We start from the raw sequence: 25,495 nt of genomic DNA, 5'->3' as shown, positions 1-25,495 counted from the left end.
TCTATTACATATACTGTAATTGAATTATTTATATATATATATATTTTTTTCTTCTTCTATAGTATGTATTGAATTGAACTGCTACTGCTAAGTTAACAAGTTTTACGACTCATGCCGGTGATAATAAACCTGATTCTGATTCTGATCTCAAATACATATGGACTAATAGGGTAATTGGCCAACGTAGTCTGCTGCAAGTGTAAGTGATAGAAATCGGAGAGAGGTTTTAGGAATATGGAGAGAATGAACAGGATAAGTTTAGGAGCTGGGTGAATAGGCGCATGGTGTGTGACATGGACTCGGTGGATGCAAAGATGCAAAGATTCAAAGTACATTTATTATCAAAGTATGCATGCAACCCTGAGGTTTGTCTTCCCACAGACAGCCACGAAACAAAGAAGAACCATGGGAACAACCAGTTTCAAGAAAAATACCAAACATCAAACCCCTCCCCCGCACACAAAAAATTGCACAAACGGCAACAAAAAATGAATGAAGGCACAGAATATAAAAGACATATAATATAACTGGAAGGCCTGTTTCCATGCAGTAGGACTCTTGGTCACTATGGCTTAATTCTGTTTGTGACTTGCTGCTTTAACTGTTTATCAGCCGCAGGTAGCATCAGCAGGTTGATACCCCAGTGTTAGTTGCTCTTTCACTGTTGTTATTGAGCCAGTGTTGTTTCCAGTGGCTGCTGGTAAAATAGGAGGGATTCATGACTCATGTGATTACAGTGGAATAAAATTCCTTAGTTTCTGCCAGCTCTCTGTGACAATTGGATCCTCAGCATCAATAGTACAAATGTGCTCTGAATTTATCCCATTCAGAGAGTTGATAGTGATGTCCTTCGCACATGGGTTAGATTGATTTATTTTCAAGGTGCAATGAAATTCCATGTTCACGTGAAACTCACAGAGTAAACAACAGACATGGTAATAATTAGAACAATAAATTGTGATGAGCACAAAAACAGCAGAATGAGTATCTTGCAATCTGAAATAGTGCAATAAAAGAACACTAAAATGACAGAGTAGCAGAGAAGTAGTTAAGATCATGAGAAGGTTGGGTAAAAAGAGGTGATTGGTTCAGGAGGCTGACAGCAATGGGGAAGAAGCCCTCTCTAACATAGAACATAGAACATTACAGACCAGTACAATGTCTTCGGTCATGATGTTGTGCCCACTGTTTAACCTCCTCCAAAATCTACCCATCCCTCCCACATGGCCCTCTATACTTCTTTCATCCATAAATGTCCATATTGTATCTGGCTGTACCACCACTCTCGGCAGTGTGCTCCAAGCACTCATCACTCTCTGTGTAAAAAACCTACTTCTGACATGCCCCTTATATTTTCCTCCGGTCACACCAACATGTTCCAGCACATTAGTCTGTTCTACACTGACCTTACATTCATCAAGATCCCCCTCAATGGTAAATACTGAAGCAAAGTATTCATTAAGAACATCACCTACCCCCCTCCAACTCTAGATGCATGTTTCCTCTTTTATCCTTGATTGGTCCTACCCTCACTCTAGTTGTCCTTCTGTTCTTCATGAACATGGAGAACGCCTTGGGCTAGTCCTTATTCCTATTTGTCAAAACCTTCTCATATCCTCTTCTCGCTCTCTTAAGTCCATATTCCTAAGCTCCTTTCAGGCTATCTTATAACTCTCAAGAGCCTTGTCTAATTTTTGCTTCCTAAACCTAAGTATGCTTCCTTCTTCCTCTTGACCAGATATTTGACATCTCTTGTCAACCACAGATTCTTCACCTGATCATCCTTTCCCTCCCTATCCAGAACCCTGGCCAAGCGCTCCCTAAACAACCTCCACATCTCTATGGCACATTTCTTTGAGAACTTCTGTTTCCAATGTATGCTCCCAAACTCCTTCCTGATGGCATCATAATTACCCCATTCCCCCAAATTATTTTGTTTCCCTATGCCATCTGCTCCTATCTTTGCCCAAGGCCCAAAGTCATGGAGTTGTGGTCACTGTCTCCAAAATACTTTTCCACAAAGATATCTGTCACCTGACCTGGTTCATTACCCAGTTATACTCTAGTATGGCCTCTCTAGTCAACCTGTCTACATATTGTGTCAGAAATCCTTCCTGAACATACCTAACAAATTCTGCCCCATCTACACCATTTGCACTAAACATGACAACAACCCTGTTATTTTTGCACCTTTCCAAAATCTGCCTACTGATCTGCTCCTTGTGTGGTCACTGTTGTGATTGCGGTTCCTATAGAATACTTTCAATAGAGTGATTGCTTCCTTCCTGTTTTTGATTTCCACCCACTGACTCAGTAGACAAACCCTCCATGAAATGCTTCCTTTCTGCAGCTGTGATACTATGCCTTATTAGCAATGGTACTCCCCACCTCTTTTACCTCCCTCTTTGTCCCTTATGACTGGACATTCAAGCTCTCATGCTCCTGCATCTTCTCTCAGAAGGTGGAAGAGTGGAAAGGAATACCAGCATGGTAGCCATCTGGTGGAGCTTTGTCTTCGAAAGGAATTATGTTACTTGCTCTCATCAGAAGTTGTTGATAGACGCATCAATGACAAGTAAATTTGTGAGGAGAGCTTTAAGCAAACTTATACATTGTTTTCGTCCTTTCATGACTATTTGCCTCGTTTGTCACATACACCTTTCAGTATGACACGGTAGCACAGCCAGAAGAGTTGCTGCCTCACAGTGCCAGAGACCTAGGTTCAATCCTGACCTTGGGTGCCATCTGTGTGGAGTTTGCATGTGCTTCTTGTGACTGCATGGATTTCCCCTTGGTGATCTGGTTTCCTCCAAAGTCCTAAAGATATTCAGGCCAGTAGAATAATTCCACGCTGTAAATTGCCCCTATTGTGTAGGTGAGTGGTCCAATCTTGAGGGAGTTGCTAGAACGAGATTAGGGTAAGTGGGCAGTTGATGGTCAGCATGAATTTGATGGGCCAAAGGGCCTGTTTCTGTGCTAAATCTCTATGTGACTATGACTCATCCAATCAGCCAGTGATGGTGCAACCAAGGTACTCGACATGATAAACATTGAAGAGACCCAGTCTGTGTATATTCTATGTCCTGTCACTCTCAGTGCTATCCAAAATGGCTTTAATTGTGGATGAGTACAGATTCATGAGTGGAAGGAGAGTAAGGGTTAGCAGAGGACTGACCAAAGATGTAATGGAGTTTGAGCAGTCAGATGGAATGGATTCAGTGGGAGGTCTGTTGCAATGGCTGAAAAATATAATTCCAAGAAAATGGTCAGACCAGATTATTGTTTGATTCATCTGAAGAACAACTCTATTATTTAGAACACCAGACCCTGGCTGTTAGTAATGAGGACTTCAGAGGTTTATTGGGAGATTTGAGTGATTTCATTCTTTTTATGTTTAATCATAGCAATTTCAAAACACCCAAGTAAAATTGACTTTATAGGCCAATAGAGAGGATATTTAATAGAGTACTATGTCACTCAAGACCTGGAGTCATAAATTGGCCTATTCTCCCCTAATGGAAATTGGTAAATAATTTTTGTTCAACCTCTTGCTGCTAGCTTTATAATTCCAGGCAAGTTAGTAAACTGAACTTTATTTTTAACCTGTCATTTCATAGTACAGTGCATGGGTTTAATTGTTTTGCTGTAAACATTTCAAAATAGGCAAAGATAGAACGATAAGTATAACATCCTTTATAGAAGACAGTAGTTCTGAACTAGACTGCAGTGTTTGGATATGATTATGTATCAATAGCCATTCAAACTAGTTTTTAAATGTACCCTATACATACTGTAGACTATTATATTATTTGCATTCATGTTCCCCGTGTATCGGTCCAGGTCTCAACTTCATCTCATAATTTCACTACTTTGCTACATTCACTACACTTCTGTGATTTCAAGATATCCTAAAATCATACAAGGAAGTTCATTTGAAGGAAGTACAGCCCTACATGTTAACCTTGCTGGTGCCCCCTTCCAATCGACAATGGACAGCTCCTCCTTCATGCCTCTGTAATTCCCTTTACTCCACTGTAATACTGATACACCTGACTTTTGTTTCTCCCTTTCAAACTGCAGGGTGAATTCTATCTTATTCTGATCACTGTCTCCTAAGGGTTCCTTTACCTAATTAAATCTAGTTCATTACTCAACATCCAATCCAGAATTGCCTTTCCCCTGGTAGGTTCAACCACAGGTTGCTTTTAAAAAGTCATCTCGTAACCATTCAAAGGTTTCAAAGGTACATTTAATGTCAGAGAAATGTATATAATATACATCCTGTAGTGCTTTTTCTTTGCAACCATCCACGAAAACAGAGGAGTGCCCCAAAGAATGAATGACAATTAAATGTTAGAACCCCAAAGTCCCCGCAGCTCCCTCCCTCCCGTGTGTAAATGGCAGCAAGCAACAATCCCCCCCTCCCCTCACTGGCAAAAAATGCATCGGCACCCACCACCGAGCACTCAAGCATGAACAAAGCAACAGCAAAGACACAGACTTGCAGTACCCTATAGACTACTTGTCCACCCAGTATTCGACAGACCACAGGCTCTCTCTCTCTCCCTAATAAGGGAGAAAGAAGTGTCTCCATTTCACAACAAGAGGGGAGACATAACAAACATTTCACTGGTTTACAATGTTAAAAGTCCATTGCGTCGCTTTTTCTGAGCTCTGTGCCTAAAGATCTTGGGTCTCTGGGCACACAGCCAGAGATCTGCCGTCTCCAATGACACACCGATCACCTGCAGAGGTACCGACCTCTGATCACAACCTCCCCCCCCCCCCGCCCCGTCTCCAGAGCCACGAAATCTTGGTCGACCGAAGGCGAGCGAAGCTCTTAGGCTGAGCCCTTGGCGCGCCGAACAACGGCCATTCATGAAATCCTTAGAGCGGGTCCCATTCCCGCAAAGAACCGTAGTCAGCAGGTAAGAACCATGGTCAGCATAGTCATTCTAGATATTCCTTCTCTTGGGATCCAGCACCAACCTGATTTTCCCAATCTACCTCCATATTGAAATACTCCATCACAATCACAACACTGCCCTTATTACATGCCTTTTCTATCTCCTGTTATAATTTGTATTCCACATCCTGGCTGTTGCTCGGAGGACTGTATAAGACTCCCATTAGGGAGTCATTGTACCCTTGCAGTTCCTTAACTCTACTTAAAGATTCTACATTTTCTGATCCTATGTAACCACTTCTTAAAGATTTGATTTCATTTTTTACCTACTGAGCCATTCCACACCCTCAGCCTGTACTTTCAATACACTGTACATCCTTGGACGTTAAGCTCCCAACTAAGATCTTCTTTTAGCCGTGACTGAGTGATGCCCACAACATCATACCTGCCAATCTCTAACTGCATTACATATTTATCTACCTTATTCAGATATAACGCTTTCAGGCCTGTTTTCAACATTCAATTTTGTCTCCTGATACACTTCAACTCATCCTACTGACTGCAATGTTGTCCTATCATCTGCCTGTCCTCATCAGTCTCAATACACACTGCATCTACTTGTATACCAAATGCCCCATCCTCAGCCCTATCAGTCCAGTTCCCATTCCCCTGCCAAATCAATTTAAACCATCCCCAACAGCTCTAGAAAATCTGCCCACAAGGGTATTTGACCCCTTGGGTTCAGGTGTAATCCATCCTTTTTCTACAGGTCAAACCTTGCCCAAAAGAGATCTCATTGATCCAAAAATCTGAAACCCTGCCCTCTGCACCAATTTCTCAACCACACAGTCATCTGCCAAATCATCCTATTCTTACCCTCACTGGCACACGGCACAGGCACCAATCAAGAGGTTACTACCCTGGCGGTCTCGTCTTTCAGCTTTCTCTATTCAGGACCTCCTCCCTATGTCGTTGATACCAATATGTAGCATGACTTCTGGCTGCTCACCCTCTCCCTTTAGAATGCTGTGGACCTGACCTGAGACATCCTTGACCCTGGCACCTGGGAGGAAAAGATGTCTCTTTCACGTGCACAGAATCTCCTGTCTGCTTCTCTAAGAATGGAAACCCTATCATTACTGCATTAATATTGACTTGGTAAAAAGACAAGATCTAACAGCTATTTTAATTACACAATTATTGTACTTCCCATGCTTTTTAATAATATATTCATTTTACATTGAACATACGTAGAACAGTACAGAACAGTATAGGCTCTTTGGCCCACAATGTTATGCCAGCCTTTAGAAACAACAATCGATCTAACCTTTCCTCCTACACAATCCATAGCCCTCCATTTTTCCGGCCTCTATGTACCTAAGCAAAAATCTCTCAACTGTCCCTATTGTATCAACAAATATTTTATCCCATATCGATTTTACTGCCACTCTTATTTCCACATTTCTTGCAGTGATCATTTCTTACAATGATCAGTTTGATTCCATAATGAAAACAGGAAATGCTGAAATATTCAGGAAGTCAGGGTGTATCTGTGGGAAGAGAAACAGTATTAACATTTCAGGTTGAAGACACTTCATCAGAACTCAACATTTCCTGTTTTTATTTTAGATTTTCAGCACCTGTGCTTTTTTATAAATTCTAATTTTGATCCTCTGGATCTCTTGCTGTGAACTTCATCAACTTTCAACTTACTTAATCCTGTATTTTGAGGCAAACAAACAGAAGTTATGAAAACCTTTCTTTCACATTATGTATTTCATGAATAAATGTGAACAATGTATACCTGTGGTGGTCTAAATTTTTATCTCTAAATTTCCATACATAATAATGGTCCTTGAATTATCTATATCCCATGAATGCTTTTTCTGTGTATTTGAGGGATTTGCTGGTTAAACATAAAAGGAATCATGCCAAAATATTATACACCCAACATGCATGATCTAGGTGGAGTAATACTTCTATTTTCTCTTGAGTCACATCACTATCGATTTTTGGTAATTTCTGTCACACCAGCAGGAAATACTAAAAAAATGCCTTTTAAAGTAACTTAGGTATCTGTTTAGGGCATGAAAAGACAGTGTTTCAGAATTAAGCTAGACATAAAACGTTTTGGTGTGGCCTGCAGAGGTATCAGTGGAAAAGAAACAGAATAGTAAAAGGCAAAGAGGAAACAACTGGAGGTCATAGAGGTTTAATTAAGAAATATTCCAGTTCTTTGGGAACTATCAGGTCTGATGTAAATACGATCTGATTTTACATATTTTGTTGCAGGCAATCTACCAGTGAAAAAGTCTTTCAAGATCATAAGGAAGTCCCAATGGCTTGGAATGTCAAAACCAATTATGATGATTGCTTCAATCCTGAGCACCACGAAGCCAAAACTAAAAAAAAACACATAATAGAGAATAGAGATACCCATTATTCTCCATTTTTATCTGCTGTAATCACTAAACACTAAGATAATTTAATAAATATGATAATGTTGAAAGGCCTATTAAATATTTCTAAAAATATGGTGAAAAGATGACATCCATTTATTCCAATTTAACAAGTTACTACCTTGATTGATTTCTGTCTGTACCTTGGGGAATGTAGAGTTTGCAGGAGAGAACTTTAGAAAGAAATTAGGAGGGCAAAATGGGGCCCTGAAATATGAAATCCATGAAGAGCTGGTTGATTGCAAACTGGGTGTGTGATAAGAAGCGGAGAGTGGTGGTAGATAGATGATTTGATGGTTCAAAGTCTGTGACCAGTGGTGAAGCACAGGGATTATTGGTATAGCACTATAGTTGTTTGCGATGTAAATTAATGACTAGGATGCGAATACAGGAGGCATGATTAGTAAGTTTGTTGATGACACAGAAGTTGGTGGCATTTTGGATAGCAGAGAGTGTTGTCAAAGCAGCAAAAGGATATACCATAGATCAGATGGGAAGTTGTGTGGATATTGACAGATAGAATTTAATCTCAGCAGTGCAAGGTATTGTATTTTGGGAAGGCAAATAAGGGTGTGAGATACTGTATACAATAAATTTTAGGGCACTCAGGAATGTTGAAGAACAGGTGAACTTTGTGCTTCAGTCCAAAGTTTACTGTAAGTGACAGAAATGTAGATAGCGTAGTGAAGAAGACATCTGGTCTGCTTCCCATCATAGGTCAGGACATACTTCAAACTTCAAAGAAAATTTATTATCAAAGGGCATATATGTCACCATATATAACCTTGTGAGTCATTTTCGCAGGCATACTCAATAAATCCATAATAGAATAATAATCATCATAGAATCAATGCAAGACCATATAACCTGAGCATTTAACTAGAGCACAAAAGCCGACCAACTGTGCAAGTACAAAAAGAAAAAAATAATAATAAGTAAATAAGCTATAAATATTGAGAACATAAGATGAACAATCTTTCAAAGTGAGTTCATAGGTTGTGGGAACATTTCAATGATAGCACAAATGAAGTTATCCCCTTTGGATCAAAAGCCTGATAGTTGAGGAGTAATAATTGTTCCTGAACCTGGTGGTGTGAGTCCTAAGGCTCCTGTACCTTTTCCAGATGACAGCAGTGAGAAGAGAGCATTTCCTGGGTGGTGGGGGTCCCTGATGATAGATGCTGCTTTCCTGCGATAATGCTGCATGTAGATGTGCTTAATCTTGGGGAGGGCTTTACCTGGCTGTATCCATTACTTTTTGGATGATTTTCTGTTCAAGGGCATTGGTGTTTCCATATCGGATTGTGATGCAGTCTCTACTACACATCTATAGAAGTTTGTCAAAGTTTTAGATGCCGTCATAAACTCCTAAGGAAGTCAAGGTGCTACTGTGCTTCCTTTGTAGTTGCACTTACATACTGGGCCGAGGACAGGTCTTCCAAAATTATAATACTGAGGCATTTTAAGTTACTGACCCTCTCTGCCTCGGATCCTCCAATGGGGACTGGCTCATGGACCTCTGGTTTCCTCCTCCTGAAGTCAATAATCAGCTCCTTGGTCTTGCTGACATTGAGTAAGAGGTTATTGTTGTGGTGCCACTCAGCCAGATTTTCCATCTCCCTCCTACATGCTGATTCGTCAGCTTTCTTATACTGTTATATAAAATATATAAGTTGAATCTCATTATGCAAATTTACAGAACACTGGTTAGATCACATGTGGAATATTGTGCGCAGTTCTCTTTGCCACACTATAGGAAGAATGTAGTTGTGCTGGAGAGATTGCAGAGGAATTCACTGGGATGTTGCCTGGATTGGAGGAGCTCAGTTATGAGGAGAGATTGGATCGATAGGCTAAACTTGTTTTGTCTGGAACATGGAAGGCTAATGGATGACCTAACAGATGTATATAAAATTATGAGAGGCACAGATTGACCAGATAGTTTTTTTTTTTCTCATGGCTGGGTTATCAAAATTAAGAGGACATGGGTTTAAGGTGTGTGGAACAAGTTTTCAAGGAGATTTAAGTGGACTATTTTGTTTTTGCAGAGTGGTTGATATCTGGAACTAAGTGCCAGAGTAGCTGGTGGAATCAGGTGCAATCACTATGTTTAAGAGACATTTAGACAGGCTCTTACATAGCTAAGGATTAGAAGGCAAATGCAGGTAAATGGGATTAGTGTAGCTGGGCACAAAGGCAGGCATGGGCATGTTGGGCAAAGGAACTTGCTTCTGTGCTGTACAATTCTATATCATGCAGGCCAGTGGTGTAGTGGTATCCGCACTGGACTTTGACACAAGGGGTCCTGGGCTCAAATCTGACTGGTTCCTTGCATGCTTTCCATCTGTGCTAGATTGAGCATCAAGCTAGCAACACGGCCTCATAAAACACAGACAAATGCTAAAGTTTGCCGCTCGATGTGCCACAGAGTGCAGAGAGGAACAACAACAACTGTAATTTCAATGCTGTATTTGCATTTAATTTATCCTACTGCAACCACAAAGCAATGCTTAAAAATAGACCATATAGAGAGAGAAAACTGTTGGAAAACATATCATTTCATTCCATGAGTTAGATTGTTTATAATGCAAAAGTCTTAATGAATGATAACCCTATTTTTCACACATAACCACCCAGAGTTACACACAATAGGAACAATTGTACCAGTGACATGAAATGAAATAAAATAGAGTAAATATGACAGTGACTGAAGACACTGAGAATCTTGTGCTGAATAATGTCACAGGAGGATTCCACATGTAGACAGATGCATGTTTGATATGAGTAACAGGGTCATCATTTAATCAACAGCTCTGAGATACTTTATAAGAGTGCTTGAGCTTTTTGTGTTCCATAATCCAGGGATTAAATTGCAACAAGCAATGGCTGTTACCTCTTGTAACTTAGTGCCGATATCATTCAATAAATCTGTCTTGATCTTATTACAATCATTAATCCTTGAGGACAGACCTTGTCATACATCAGCTGGATGGACAGCCCTGGTTTCTGGCATCTGTCTTAATATTGGAGTCTGACTAAAATAAAAGAGAGTGAAAATCAAATAAATTAGTCTCAGCTAATGCACGGTATGTTCTGCAGAATTAGTGGGGAATTGAGAATGACTTACTGATATTAATTTTATCTTGAGCATCATTCTTATTGAAGACATTAAGAACTTATATCTGTATGGCTTTATCACATTTTCTACAGGCACCACAGAGAACCTGAAATATAGAGGTGAAGTTTATAAATTAGTGCCGTTGATGCAAAGGAACAAGTATTGAAGGTCAGTGTTCATTAGATTACGGTCTAAGTACCCAAAATACATTCCCAGAAGCTGTGAGCCTGTGGTTCTATGTTGTAAAATCTATCCAATAATGAATGATTTTGTCTACAAGAAGGCTCTAATATACCCAGTCATAGCTGCTATATATCATACAGTAAGGTCCTACAAATAGCGCTGAGTTTATTGTCCAATTTTGTGTTGCTTCTGCAAGCTTGACTTAGCAAAGTTCAAAGTAAATTTATTATCAAAGTACGTGTGTGTCAGCATATACTGCCCTGAGGTTTATTTTCTTGAAGGCATTCAAAGTAGAACAAAGAAGTACAATAGAATCAATGAAAAATCACACACAAAGACTGAACAACAACCAATATGCAAAAGAAGACAAATTGTACAAATAGAATAATAAATAAATAAATGAATAAATAAATCTAAGAATTTGAGTTGTAGAGTCCTTGAAACTGAGTCTATAGGTAGTGGAATCAGTTCAGAGTTGAGGTGAGTGAAGTTATCCATGTCAGTTCAAGAACCTGATGGTCGAAGAGTAATAACTGTTCGTGAATCTGGTGGTGTAGGACCTAAGCCTTCTGTACCTCCTTAGCTTGGCCTAGAACTCTTGCATGTGGAGTATTCTGGAGGTTCGGTGGAGCAGGAGAGATGTTCTGATGGAGATATTTAAAACATTCAAAAATGAATTAAGACATGTATAGAAAAATCAGTTCCTCAAATGAAGGAATAAAGAACAATGTGACAATCTTACAATTAGAGCAAGGTTATTCAATAGCAAATACAGGAAATACTTCTTTCATAGAAAGCATACAGGAAATCTGGAACTCATGCCCCAAAAAAGTTGAGGCTACTTGATTAAGCAGAGTTTTCAAAAGTCACGTTGATATATTTTTGTGTGTTAAGTATATCAAGAAGTGTGAATCAAAGACAATGGTGCTGAAATAGGTATAAGACGTTAGCTAAAGGAAAGAAGAGGTTGGACTGAGGAGTTTGCAGGTCTATTCTAGTTCCTAATGGGGCTTTGAAAGAAATGTGTTCACCAGAACACTCTGGCATCAGTCCAAACTTTATTCTTTGATATTATGATGCCAGAAATTCTTCTCAAGCTTGGTGGTTAGCAGAGTCTCCTTTTAGCCAACTCACATTAAGATATATATTCCAAACTTTCCCATTATTATTTTCCAGCTGTGGATTTGGGTTTCAAGAAGTCCAAAGTGGATTCATTGAACTGAGTTATTCATTTGTCAGTTGGTTATCTGATTAAATAGTCCAACTGGCTGTTACACTATCGTGCTTATTATTTCACAGTTGTAAAGCAAACTTATTCTCAATCTCAGAAATCTAGTATTTTCAACATGTAAATAACAGAACATTGGAAACCGCAGAGCTGCAATATTCTGAAAGTGTCAGCTTCCAGTTATACAAAACCCACACCATGAATTATTAGTGCTTGATGTGAAATATGAGTGTTCAACTCACATTAACTAGAAACAGGGGCACACATTAACTTTTCACTGAGAGCCATATTAATACGAGGTAACTTAAGCATGTTGCATTCACAAGACAATATTTGAATAAACTGTCTGCATATACTCCCAATGGCACAGGCTTCATTTCAATACAAATCCATCCTATGGAAGAGAAAATGGCACAGTAACGACATGGTTAGTGTAGCGCTTTACAGCTCCAGCTGTAAGATTGGGGTTCAATTCTTCCAGCTGTCAGTAAGGAGTTTGTATGTTCTCCTTGTGATCGCATGGGTTTCCTCTGGGTGCTCCAGCTTCCCCCCACTTTCCAAAGGCGTACAGTTCGAGTAAGTGAGTTGTGGGCATGCTATGTTGGTGCCAGAAGTGTGGCAACACTCGTGGGCTGCCCAGCACAATCCTCACTGATCTGGTTTAATGCAGCTGACACATTACACTGTATGTTCCAATGTACGTGTGATAAATAAAATCAAAATTTCTTTTTTCCTTTCTGTTCTTCCCTCTTATAAATGGTGAAAGTTGTGGGGTTCACTGAATGTTGTTTTGTCTGCAGAAGATGAACGTGTATTGAAACCGGATCAATACATGAAAGGAGCATGAATGCAGGACTATCAACATCACATTTCTACATTGTCGCTATTGGAAGTCCTGCAGCCCCGTACCCAACTGCATAGAGTTTCCTCACCAAAACGATTACAGCAGTTCAAGGATAGTTAGAGATGCACCTTGTGTAGGACAGTTAGGGATTGTCAATAAATGCTGGCATTATTAGCACTGTCTACATCCCAAGAAGCTGAGCTGTGGAATTTGCAGCATTGATATTGCAAAAGCGAGGAAGTATTTGAAGGGCTGAGTTGCCTCCATTGTGCTGTTATCACTCTAAAATTCACTGCAGTATTTTTGTTTACATAAGAATCATGCTTGAAATTATGATTTTGTATTATTAATTAGTGCCTAATGGTCAAAAAAGAGCACAACATAAAATTGACCATCACCTAGTACAAATTGTCAGTAAATAATCAAGGCAAATTCATGCCTGAAATAAAACTGACCCTTTGCAAGGGAAGAGTGGAATGTAATTTCTGAAGTTTGGGACTAAGACCATGTCCTCACAGAGTTGTGATAGTCTCCCGATGGCTCATGCTGTCAACAATATTTCTGTTTATTGGATACATTTATAAACAGTCAAAAAAACCAATTAAAAACTACTGATTAAAAACTGTAAAAAATAAATTGACCTAGCACTTAATTGACTTAATTTAATTGAAAATGCACAATTAGATAAAAAGAAACCACTTATCCTTTTACTTTTCAATAAATAATTGGTTAGATAATATTGAGTCAGTGAGAATACTAATCTCAATACAGACAACATCTACATCACCAAGCGGGTTCTGCTAGGTACCTTCAATTTAATTAGACCATGCTAGATGTGCCAGTTTTCACTGACATAATACTGGGGACACAGATACAATTTGCATCTGCCTTCTCAGTTCAGTAAGTTATTTGTGAACTAAGTCCAGAGGTGGAGTAGAAGACCAGAACTGTAGATACAAAATTCCAGGATATGCACATGGATGTAGGAAAAACAGAGAACTATGAATTGTGTAGGAGGGAAGAGTTAGATTGATTGTGGTGTAGATTTATAAACGTTGGCATAACAACATGTGGCAAAGAGCCTGTACTGTGTTCTATGTTCTATGTAAAACCTAATATTATGAAGCAAGGGAACTATAATAATTTAGCAATTAAAATAAATGCTGGGTCTTGTTCTTTTACTGAGACAATATTAGATATAATCTGCACTGGTGTGAATCTCTCTAGTTATGCAGAGTTTCCTCTGCTTGGTAAAACTCATTGAACTGGATACCAAAAGCAGAGCATTGTTCATCTCATAAAGAGGCATTTCAGCCTTCACTAAAATGCAAAACTGACTCTGACTTTCATTTCACCCTCCAAGAACCAGTTTCTATTGCTGGCCATCGTATCATACCAGCTAAGCCTGTCCTATTTGACATTACTCTAATTTCCTCAGTTGCTCTTGTTCCAAGTCTTCTATTAGCAAATGAGGGATGGAGCTGGGGGACAGGAGCAGGGCAGCTAACAAAGGAACATTGATGAACTGGAAAGTTGAATGGAAATAAAGTCCTATTTTTGAGGTTATTGCCAGCATTTTGTCTGACCTGTGTAGCACTTGACTTTATGCAATCTGATATTATCAGCCAATGAGCTAATGATAAAAAACAAAGAACAGATATAATGAACAGCACTACTGTCAATCACCTTTTCATACTGAACATCCTAAATATGACACAAATTAGAGTTTTCCATTTGAATTTAGAACACAGTATTATTCAGATACATAGTTCCATTTATCCATTCACATGATCCCAAAACAACAACTGCATTGCAATTATATTGTTATATCAATCACTGGGTTCAAACATTACAGATAGACATTATCGTTCTCTGTACATTACTGCCCAATGGAACTCTACACAGAAGTTTGCTAGAAGTGCATTTTCACTTTTGTTTTCCTGTCTATTAATCACTATAATAAAGTATAGCCACACTGCGGTGGCTAGATTTCATAAGGAGTTTGAGGAGATTTAGTATGTCACCAAAGACACTCGCAAATTTCTATAGATGTACTGTGAAGAGCATTCTAACTGGCTGCATCTTTGCCTGGTATGTGGGTTGCACTGCAGAGGATTGAAGTAAGCTGCAGAAAGTTGTAAACTCAGTCAATTAAATCATGGGCACTAGCCTCACAATCATCAGCCATCATTAAGAACATGCCCTCTTCTCATTGCTACCACCATGGAGGAGGTACAGGAGCCTGAAGACACACACTCAATGATTGACCATATAACCATATAACAATTACAGCATGGAAACAGCCCATCTCAGCCCTTCTAGTCCGTGCCGAACTCTTACTCTCACCTAGTCCCACCGACCTGCCCTCGGTCCATAACCCTCCATTCCCTTCCTGTCCATATATTTATCCAATTTAACTTTAAGCGACAACATTGAACCTGCCTCAACCACTTCTGCTGGAAGCTCGTTCCACACAGCTACCACTCTCTGAGTAAAGAGGTACCCCCTCATGTTACCCCTAAACTTTTGCCCTTTAACTCTCAACTCATGTCCTCTTGTTTGAATCTCCCCCACTCTCAATGGAAAAAGCCTATCCATGTCAACTCTATCTATCCCCCTCATAATTTTAAACACCTCTATCTAGCCCCCCTCAACCTTCTACGCTCCAAAGAATAAAGACCCAACTTGTTCAAACTTTCTTTGTAACTTAGGAGATGAAACCCAGGCAACATTTTAGTAAATCTCCTCTGTACTCTCTCAATTTTATTGACATCTTTCCTATAATTCAGTGACCAGAACTGTACACAATACTCCAAATTTGGCCTTACCAATGCCTTATACAATTTCAACATTACATCCCAACTCCTATACTCAATGCTCTGATTAATAATGGCCAGCATACCAAAAGCTTTCTTCACCACCCTATCCACATGAGATTCCACCTTCAGGGAACTATGCACCATTATTCCTAGATCCCTCTGTTCTACAGCATTCTTCAATGCCCTACCATTTACCGTGTATGTCCTATTTTGATTAGTCCTACCAAAATGTAGCGCCTCACATTTTTCAGCATTAAACTCCATGTGCCATCTTTCAGCCCACTCTTCTAACTGGCCTAAATCTCTCTGCAATCTTTGAAAACCTACATCATTATCCACAACTCCACCTATCTTAGTATCATCTGCATACTTACTAATCCAATTTATCACTCCATCATCCAGATCATTAATGTATATGACAAACAACATTGGACCCAGTACAAATCCCTGAGGCACACCACTACAGACCGTCCTCCAATCTGACACACAGTTATCCACCACTACTCTCTGGCGTCTCCCATCCAGCCACTGCTGAATCCATTTTACTACTTCCATATTAATGCCTAATGATTGAACCTTCCTAACTAACCTTCTGTGTGGAACCTCGTCAAAGGCCTTACTGAAGTCCATATAGACAACATTCACCGCTTTACCCTCGTCAACTTTCCTAGTAACCTCATCAAAAAATTTGATAAGATTTGTCAAACATGACCTTTCACACACAAACCCACGTTGACTGTTTCTAATCAGACCCTGTCTATCCAGATAATTATATATACCATCTCTAAGAATACTTTCCATCAATTTACCCACCACTGACATAAAACTCACAGGCCGATAATTGCTAGGTTTACTCTTAGAACCCTTTTTAAACAACAGTACCACATGAGCAATACGCCAATCCTCTGGCACCAACCCCGTTTCTAATGACATTTGAAATATTTCTGTCAGAGCTCCTTTTATTTCCACACTAACTTCCCTCAAGGTCCTAGGGAATATTTTGTTTGGACCCGGAGACTTATCCACTTTTATATTCCTTAAAAGCACCAGTACTTCCTCTTCTTTAATTGTCATACTTTCCATAACTACCCTTCTTGCTTCCTTTACCTTACACAATTCAATATCCTTCTCCTTAGTGAATACCGAAGAAAAGAAATATTTCAAGATCTTCCCCATCTCTTTTGCACATAGCCGTCCACTCTGATTCCCTAAAGGACCAATTTTATCCCTCACTATCCTTTTGCTATTTATCTAACTGTAGAAACCCTTTGGATTTATTTTCACCTTACTTGCTAAAGCTGCCTCGTATCTCCTTTTAGCTTTTCTACTTTCTTTCTTAAGATTCTTTTAACATTCTTTATATTCCTCGAGCACCTCATTAACTCCAAGCTGCCTATATTTATTGTAGATCCCTCTCTTTTTCCGAACCAAGTTTCCTATATCCCTTGAAAACCATGGCTCTCTCAAACTTTTAACCTTTTCTTTCAACCTAACAGGAACATAAAGATCCTGTACCCTCAAAATTTCACCTTTAAATGACCTCCATTTCTCTATTACATCCTTCCTATAAAACAAATTGTCCCAATCCACTCCTTCTAAATCTTATCACATTTCCTCAAAGTTAGCCTTTCTCCAATCAAAAATCTCAACCCTGGGTCAGTCCTATCCTTCTCCAGAATTATATTGAAACTAATGGTATTGTGATCACTGGACCCGAAGTGCTCCCCAACACATACTTCCGTCACCTGCCCTATCTCATTCCCTAACAGAAGATCCAACACTGCCCCTTCTCTAGTTGGTACCTCTATGTATTGCTGCAAAAAACTATCTTGCACACATTTGACAAGCTATCAGGAATAGCTTCTTCCCCTCTGCCATCAGATTTCTGAATGGACATTGAATCCATGAACACAAACTCACTGCTTATTTTCTTCTCTTTCTGAATTACTTATTTAATTTAACTTTTTGACTTCACATTCTGTAATTTACAGTTTTTATTATTATGTATTGCAATGTATTGCTGCCACATCGTAACAAATTTCAAAACATATGCCAATGATATGAAACCTGATTCTGATTCTGATTCTGATAATAGGTCAGTGACCATGGGCTGTGAAGCCACAAAGCAGAACTCCTTTCTGGGAATTTGTTTATCATGTTCTAAATTTGATCTGTCATTGCAATACTGAGGAAATGCAGCACCATTAGAAGGCTGTTTGATTGAGATGTTAGATATCTCTCTCTTGAAGTTAATGTAAAGATTTTGTAAAATTATTTTCAAAGGTTTCAAAGGTGCACTTAATGTCAGAGAAATGTATACATTATACACCCTGAAATACTTTCTCTTTGCAACCATCCATGAAAACAGAGGAGTGCCCCAAAGAATGAATGACAATTGAATGTTAGAACTCCAAATCCCCCCCCAGCTCTCCCTCCCACGCATAAGCAGCAGCAAAGCAATGATCCCCCCACCTGCAAACAAAAAGCATCAGCACCCCCACCGAGCACTCAAGCATGCAGCAAAGCATCAATAAAGACACAGAATTGCAGTACTCCGAAGACTACTCATTCACCCAGTAATTCAACATACCACAGGCTCTCTCTCTCTCTCCCTAATAAGGGAAAAAGGGGTGTCTCCATTTCACAGCGAGAGGGAAGACATAACAAACAACTCAGTGACTTACGATGTTGAAAGTCTGTTGCGTCGCTTTTTCCGAGCTCTGTGCCCAAAGAACTTGGATCTCTGGGCACACAGCCAGCAGCCAGCTTGCTGCTTTCGATCTTCCGTCTCCCACGACACACTGATTTCCTGCAGGTCCGGCCGCCTCCAGAGGCACAAAACCTTAGAACACTGAAGGCAAGCGAAGCTCTTAGGCCGCATCCTAGGCATATCGAATAACGGCCAGTCGTGAAACCCGAAGAGCAGGTCCCATTCCCGCAAAGAACCAAAGTCAGCGTGTACATCCAGGTCAGGGTCTTCAAAAGCACCCTGAAAGGGGAAAATAGAGATATTAAAGATAGAAATAAAGCTGTTTCCGAAGATGCAAGCAAAGGAGTCGCCGTTAGGCGCCATTGTTTCTCCCAAGCTCCTCCTGCTCAATGCAATTTGAAGAATTGCATGGTGGTTCTCTAGCACTACGCACACAAGTTGCTGGAGGAACTCAGCAGGTCAGGCAGCATCTTTGGAATGAAACAAATAGTTGACATTTCAGGCCGAGGATGGATAAGAAGGGAGCAGATGCCAGAATAAGAAGATAGGGGTGGGGAAGGGGCTCAAACTGGCAGGTGATGGGGAAAACCAGGAGAGGGGGGAGATGGGTGGGTGGGGAGAGGTGATGAAGGGAAAAGCTGGGAGGTGATTATGCCCACCATCACACAAGTCAGACCAGTTCCCTTGCACTTGTTAATGAATAAACTTTCCATTCTACCACTGCAATAAGGGAGTTTATTTTATCGATATTAATGGAGAAAAATTGATGCTGCCTTACTATAAGTCCTATAAAGTAAAAGCATTTGAGGAAATTCAAATTGAGAATTTCCAAAACAATATTATTTTTACACTTTTAACAGCACAGATGGAGGCCACACGATCCACTGGGTTTTCTGCCAGATGCTTCTTTCCTTGTACTGTTGCTAATTATTCTTTCTCGCATGTCAGTCTATGCTCCTTCGATTCCTCCTACATAAAGGGTAGTCAATTAGCCTACCAGCATGCCCTTGGGATCAGGGTGGAAACCTAAGCCATCACAGTGAGTACCTGCAAACACTGTACAAACAGGACCTTAGGTCAGAATGAAGCCAAGATCTCGAGAGCTGTGAGGCAGCAGCGCTAACTGCAACTGAGATATAGCACAGCCAAATGAACCTAGTGGGATCCTCATTCAATCTTTAAGGAACCATAATTTACTGCAACACACCACCCATCTCATAACAGTTCTGTATAATGAAATGAGGTGAAGTGCTCATGTAGACATTCATTGTAGTTAAATTCTTCATTCCCACAAACAGCAACTAGATAAAGGACTAGGCAATCTGATTTTGCTGCAGTTAGTTGCATGAAGAACATTAGCCAATCCACTGGGAAAACTTCTCACTCTGATGATAGATCCATACAATAAGGCTTCAGCCCTATTACTTTTGTGCAGCTATCTAATCTATTTTACTGTTCATAAGGCAATTTAGAGCATTTGCGGCATTATCAATGCAATCCTCGTGGTTAATAATAATCCATTTTCCTGCAAGTCAGGAGGAAGTAGCTCAAGAAACTGAAATGCAGTTCCCTCCTGGGTGACAGCAATCATAAGAAGGGCCATTGCAATGAACTATAAGTATTTTCATCATATCTTCTGTGCCACATTTCCGTCCGCTGACTCAAGATCTAAGTATGCACATTCACTCTCCACAGATCAGAATACAACTCTTTCCCATTTTTAATATCAGATATCTTGGGCATCGAATCTTTCCAATCAGCAAAGGAAGACGGCAACCGCAAAGCTGAAGAGGAACTATCACTGGATAGTACATATGCAACCAATGTTTCAGAGAACAACACTGCGCCTATTTTAGAGGGTGGTAGAGAGAAGGAATTGGTGCATGGTGTATTGGAATCCCTTAGTTATAAAAAGGATCAATTCCTGTTGAGTGTTATAAACCAACAATTTCCCACAGTTCATCTCTTCAAAGTTTAAAGTTCAAAGTAAATTTATTATCAAAGTACATATATCTCACCATATACTACCATGAGATTCATTTTCTTGCAGGCATTCACAGTAAGTACAAAGAAACACAATTGAAAAACTGCAGACAACAATACAAACAACCAATATTCAAAATACAAAAACTGTGCAAATGCAAAAAGAAAAAAAACACACACAATATTAATAATAATAAATCCAGGATATCTCTGTATTTAGCAGCATTCATCCTCCCACCAATCCTGACTAGATTTCCAATCCCTGCTGCTAAAAAACATCCTCACAGCTTGAAAAAGTATTTAGCCCCCACAATTATTTTCACATTTTACTATCTCATTTTCTAAATTTAAGATATATTGAATTAGGGTTTTTGAGCTAATTTACAAAACATTGTGCATCATGTTAAACCAAAAGAAAAATTCCAAATTTACTAAAAGTTAAAAAAACCAAAATTGTTTGGCTGAAAAAGTAGTCGTCCCATTTCTAGTTACTATGCTAGCATCCTTCAGTGCAATATTACCTTAACAACTGAACCAATTTGATCATGTAGAAAACTGATGTTTTCAATAAATTCATGAATAAATACCGCTTCTCTCTGTAATGTTCAACAGTATTGTAGATTTTTAACAGACCAGACCAAAATGAAGACAAAAGAGCAATCAAGGCAAGTCAGGGAAATGGTAATAGAGAAGCACAAATCTGGAGAAGAGCACAAGATCAGCTCAAAGGTACTGAACATACGTCGGAGCTCAGTGCAGTCCATCAGGAAAAAGTGGAAAACATACAAACGTTTGTATTACACCACAGCCACACTGCCTAGGTCAGGCTGCCCCTCTAAACTTAGTCGCCAGAGAAGAATAGCATTTGTGACACCAACAGTCACTCAGAGTGAGCTGCAGAGGTCGGTGGCTGCAACTGGAGTTGAAGTTCATGGCTCCACAATCTCAAAGGCCTTGCGCAAAAGGGGTATTTATGGAAGAGTGTCAAGGAAGAAGCCCTGGTTTAAAAAAAAAGAACCATATCCTTGCCCGTTAAGACTTTACAAAGTGTCACTGTGCAGATGTGGAAAAATATCTTGTGATCAGATAAGACTAAAGTGGATCTTTTTGGCCTCAACACTAAGCAGTACGCGTGGCGTAAATCTAATATTGCACATCAGCCAGGTAACACCATCGTTACTGTAAAGGATGGTGGAGGTTTCATCATGCTGTGGGGATGCTTTTTAGCAGCAGGGACTGGAAATCTGGTCAGAATTGGTGGGAAGATGAATGCTACTAAATACAGAGAGATTCTGGATGAAAGCCTGCTAGCCCTGCCTGAAAGCTTAAACTGGGGAGGAAGTTTGCCTTTCAGCAGGACAACGACACAAAGCACACTGCCAGGGCAACCATAGAGCAGCTTCAAATGAAAAAAAATAGATGTCCTTGAGCAGCCCAGTCAGACCCGAACCTTAACCCAATTGAACATCTCTGGTACATCTCTGCCAAGACCTCAAGATTACTGTCCACCACCATTTCCCAACTAACCTGGCATAGCTTGAGAAATTTTGCAAGGAGGAATGAGCAAATCTTGTTCCATCATGGAGACTTATCCAAAAAAACTACAGGCTGTGATAGTTGTGAGATGTGGTTCAATTAAGTACTGAGCAAAGGGGAGTGAATGCTTTTGAACTGCTGACTTTTCAGTCTTTGAGTTTTTAGTGTTTCATGCTTTACAATTTTCCCTGTATTTTGGGCCTATTTGAAAAAGGAGCATATGATTCGCACATCAAAATTCTCGGTTAAATTGATCAAAATCCCTGGTTGTAATACTCATTTATGTGAACAAAGGGTTAAGGGCTGAATACATTTTCAAGGCACTGTAAATAGGCAATAAATATTGAGAACATAAGCTGAAGAGTCCATGGATTGTGGGAACAATTCAGTGTTGGGGTGAGTGAAGTCTGGTTCATGAATCTCACGGCCGAGGGTTAATAACTGTTCCTCAACCTGAGGCTCCTGTACCTCCTTCTCGGCAACAGCAAGAGGACAGCTTAGCTCGGATGGTGGCCTTAGCTTATATTCTCAGTTCCCCTTAGACTACGGGTTCCCAACCTCTTTTATGCACTCCAGAATCCTTCTTCTCCAATGCCCTTGACTGTTTAATTGTCCAATCAATATGTAGATTAAAATCTCTCATGATAGCTGCAGTTCACGTCAAACGTCACCAGGAGATTTTCACATTTATGCTCCATTTTAGTGAGAGGTCACATCTTCGGGGCCTATTGTCTATTCCTACCGATGTCTTCTTTCGCCTACCAGTCATGATTTCAACCAATACCAATTCTATGGCACTATCCACTACCTCAATCATAACACAACTCTGATTTTTTTCTCACGGTAACACGTCGAAGCTGCACCCTCTCTAACATGCTGGTAGAGAGAGTTTTATTTGGGTTTTCTTTAGCGCTGAAAATGGTTACATCCCGACACGTGGGACAGAAGCAAGGTCGGATTGTGTATTCCACGGACCAGCAAAGACCGGCTGGCTTAGCGAACAGAGCGGTGGACACCCCTGCTGAAATCCGGAGCAAAACACACAGAGGGGGATCACAAAGCCGAGGAAGGAGGACCGGCTCAAGACAACAGAGACTTTTGGAGAAGAGGAGTTCGGTGGGTAATACTGTTCTGGCTGACCGGAAGCGCACTGAGAACAGTAAGCGTAAAGGAGTTGGGTGCTTACTGTTCTGGCTAACAACGGATGGTGCAATCTGGGGTATATTACGATCGAGGAACGTGTTTGCAGACTGGATATTGAACTTTTTACTGTTGGACTTCGGCCACATTCCACCGTGATACAACACTTGGCGGCACGGGAGATTGTTCCTGCCTGTGGCCATCGAACGTGCAGCTCCTCCCGTGGAGGGTCAGACACCCTGAGCCAATAGACTGGTCCTGGACTTATTTTCCATCTGGCATAGTTTGCATTTTGGTGTTTGATTGTTGGGGTTTTTTGTATTGCTATATCTACGCTCTATTCCTGGTTGGTGCGGCTGTAACGAAACCAAATTTCCCTCGGGATTAATAAAGTATATCTATCTATCTATATATTAATAGCACCTCCTTTTTCTTTTGGCATGTTCTTTTGTTGTATAACCTGAAGTATTTAGCACCCAGTCCTGCTTACCCTGAAATTATGTCTCTATAACAGCTAATAGACCATACACACACATTTCTATCTGTGCTGTCAATTCATCTATCTTTGTAAATCTTACATGCATTCAAATAAATACCAGAATTAAAATCAGAAACAGGCTTATTATCACAGATTTATTATGTCTTGAAATTTGTTGTTTTGCATCTGCGAAGACATTGAAAATACTGTATGTTATAAAATTAGATTAATAGTGCAAAAAAAACAAAGTAGTGTTCATGGACTGTTCAGAAATCTTATGGCAGAGGGGTACATAATAATGTTCCTAAAATGTTTGGTGTGAGCTTTCAAGCTCCTGCACCTTTCTCTCCGATAATATTAATGACCTGTTATTATGCACAGTCTTGTCCGAGAAGAAATGATATATGAACAGGAAGTCTGCATTATTCTTCTTCTGCAATGCCCTTGGCAGTTCGGTTTGTTCAATCAACACGTGGATTAAAATCTCCCATGCCAGTTGCAGTTCCCAAAACATACACCCACGTGGCTACTATGGTTGAATGCTGTGTGCAATCTTGGGTTATAATAAAAGATTTGCAATAGTTCAAGGTCCAAAGTAAATTTATTACCAAAGTACTTGTATGTCACCAGGTACTACAGAGATTTATTTTCTTGCAGGCATTCACAATAGAACAAAGAATAGGCCTAATTCTGCTCCGATGTCTTATAGTCTTAGGGTCTTATACAATAGAATCAGTGAAAAACTATATACAAACAAAGACTGACAAACAACCAATGAGGCATGAGGGTTGACCATGGACGTTGCATCCTAGCTGTTTATGTGATACACAAGCCAAGGCATTACAATATGGAAAACAAGTTGTTGCCCATGCAGCAGACTACCCCTTTCCATGCAGCTGATGAATCCAAAGCAAGGACAGAGACATATACACCAGCAGCGTCGCAGGAGTTGCCAGTCAGTGTTGAACTCAACGTAGGAGTACCTTACAAACTCCAGCTCCGGATTTTTCCTCAGAGTTTACTTCCTAAGACTTCTCCATGATTTGGTATAGCCGCAAGGCAGCCGAGTATGAGATCAAAGATTTCCTTCTCCTCAATGAACTGCCAACCACAACTGATGAATCTCACCTGCCCAAAGCAACTGGTCTTATGGCACCAGTAACCTATTTTCGGCTCGTCTCCTGTCGGTAGAAATGGTTTTGCCGGGCTTGGTAGCTGAGCCACATGTGATGACCAGGAGCTGGACTTGGTTGTCAGAGGCTATTTGAGATGCCTGCCATTGGGAGCATTTAACAGGTAGTGGGAGATTATCCCCATTACCACCCCTAGCTATAACAACCTTAAGGAACCTGCAAAGAAGACAACCTGTGCAAATACAAAAGGAACAAATGATAATAATTTTGTACAAATAAATAATGCTGAGAACATGAGTTGTAGAATCCTTGAAAGTGAGTCCAGAGGTTCTGGAATTGATTCAGTGTTGGGGTTGTTGATGTTATCCATACTGGTTCAGTAGCCTGATGGTTGAAGGGTAATAACTGTTCCTGAACCTGGTGGTGTGGAACCTAAGGCTCCCATACCTCCTTCCCAATTGCAGCAGCAAGAAGTGAGCATGGGGGTCTTTGATGATAGATGCCATTTCTTTCTGGCAGCAAAGGTATGTATGAGAATGAAGTAAAGACACCAGTCCCAGCAATCAGGAGGTAACACCAATTCATTGCCTGGATCACAAGGAAAGACAACAGAACAATAATGAACACTAATCCCAACAGCATTTTTTAGTAACAGTTAACTTCTTTAACTCTATCTCAGTATCACTTCAGCCGCCTCTTGAGGGGAAACCATATCTGTTTCTTTAAGCCCAATCTGCTGCTTTACACTTCCTTGTGTCCTGAGAACAGGCCAAGGGAAATATTCCCCCCAGATCAGGTGAAATACTTTCTCAGATCATTCCCAACCCCACAGTATATATTTCTCACTCCTTTACTTTTCTCTTCTCGCAGACTTTCTGCTTCCCATTTTTCTCTGGTTGCTTTAATTTGCTTTGTTTTGTTTTCTCTCTCCATTGACTGGAATTGAAATCTAGTTATG

At 40.1% G+C, this 25,495-nt stretch overlaps 1 protein-coding gene across 4 annotated transcripts in view; it reads left to right on the top strand.

Annotated features, from left to right (window-relative positions):
• The window catches only part of LOC134341026 (galactosylgalactosylxylosylprotein 3-beta-glucuronosyltransferase 1), a 208,162-nt gene that overhangs the window by 20,810 nt on the left and 161,857 nt on the right, over positions 1–25,495 (top strand). For 3 of the 4 annotated variants that reach the window (XM_063038750.1, XM_063038747.1, XM_063038746.1), the window contains exon 2: positions 10,576–10,651. The exons of the other annotated variant lie outside the window; for it this stretch is intronic. The gene's annotated coding sequence lies outside the window, so the exon portion shown is untranslated. The remainder of the gene's footprint in view (positions 1–10,575; positions 10,652–25,495) is intronic. 4 annotated transcript variants of the gene reach the window in all.

Source organism: Mobula hypostoma, chromosome X2 (assembly GCF_963921235.1).
Source record: "Mobula hypostoma chromosome X2, sMobHyp1.1, whole genome shotgun sequence".
NCBI classification, from domain to species: domain Eukaryota; kingdom Metazoa; phylum Chordata; class Chondrichthyes; order Myliobatiformes; family Myliobatidae; genus Mobula; species Mobula hypostoma.
The sequence above is the reverse complement of the archived record's forward strand: the minus strand, read 5'-3'. Positions and strand labels throughout refer to the sequence as shown.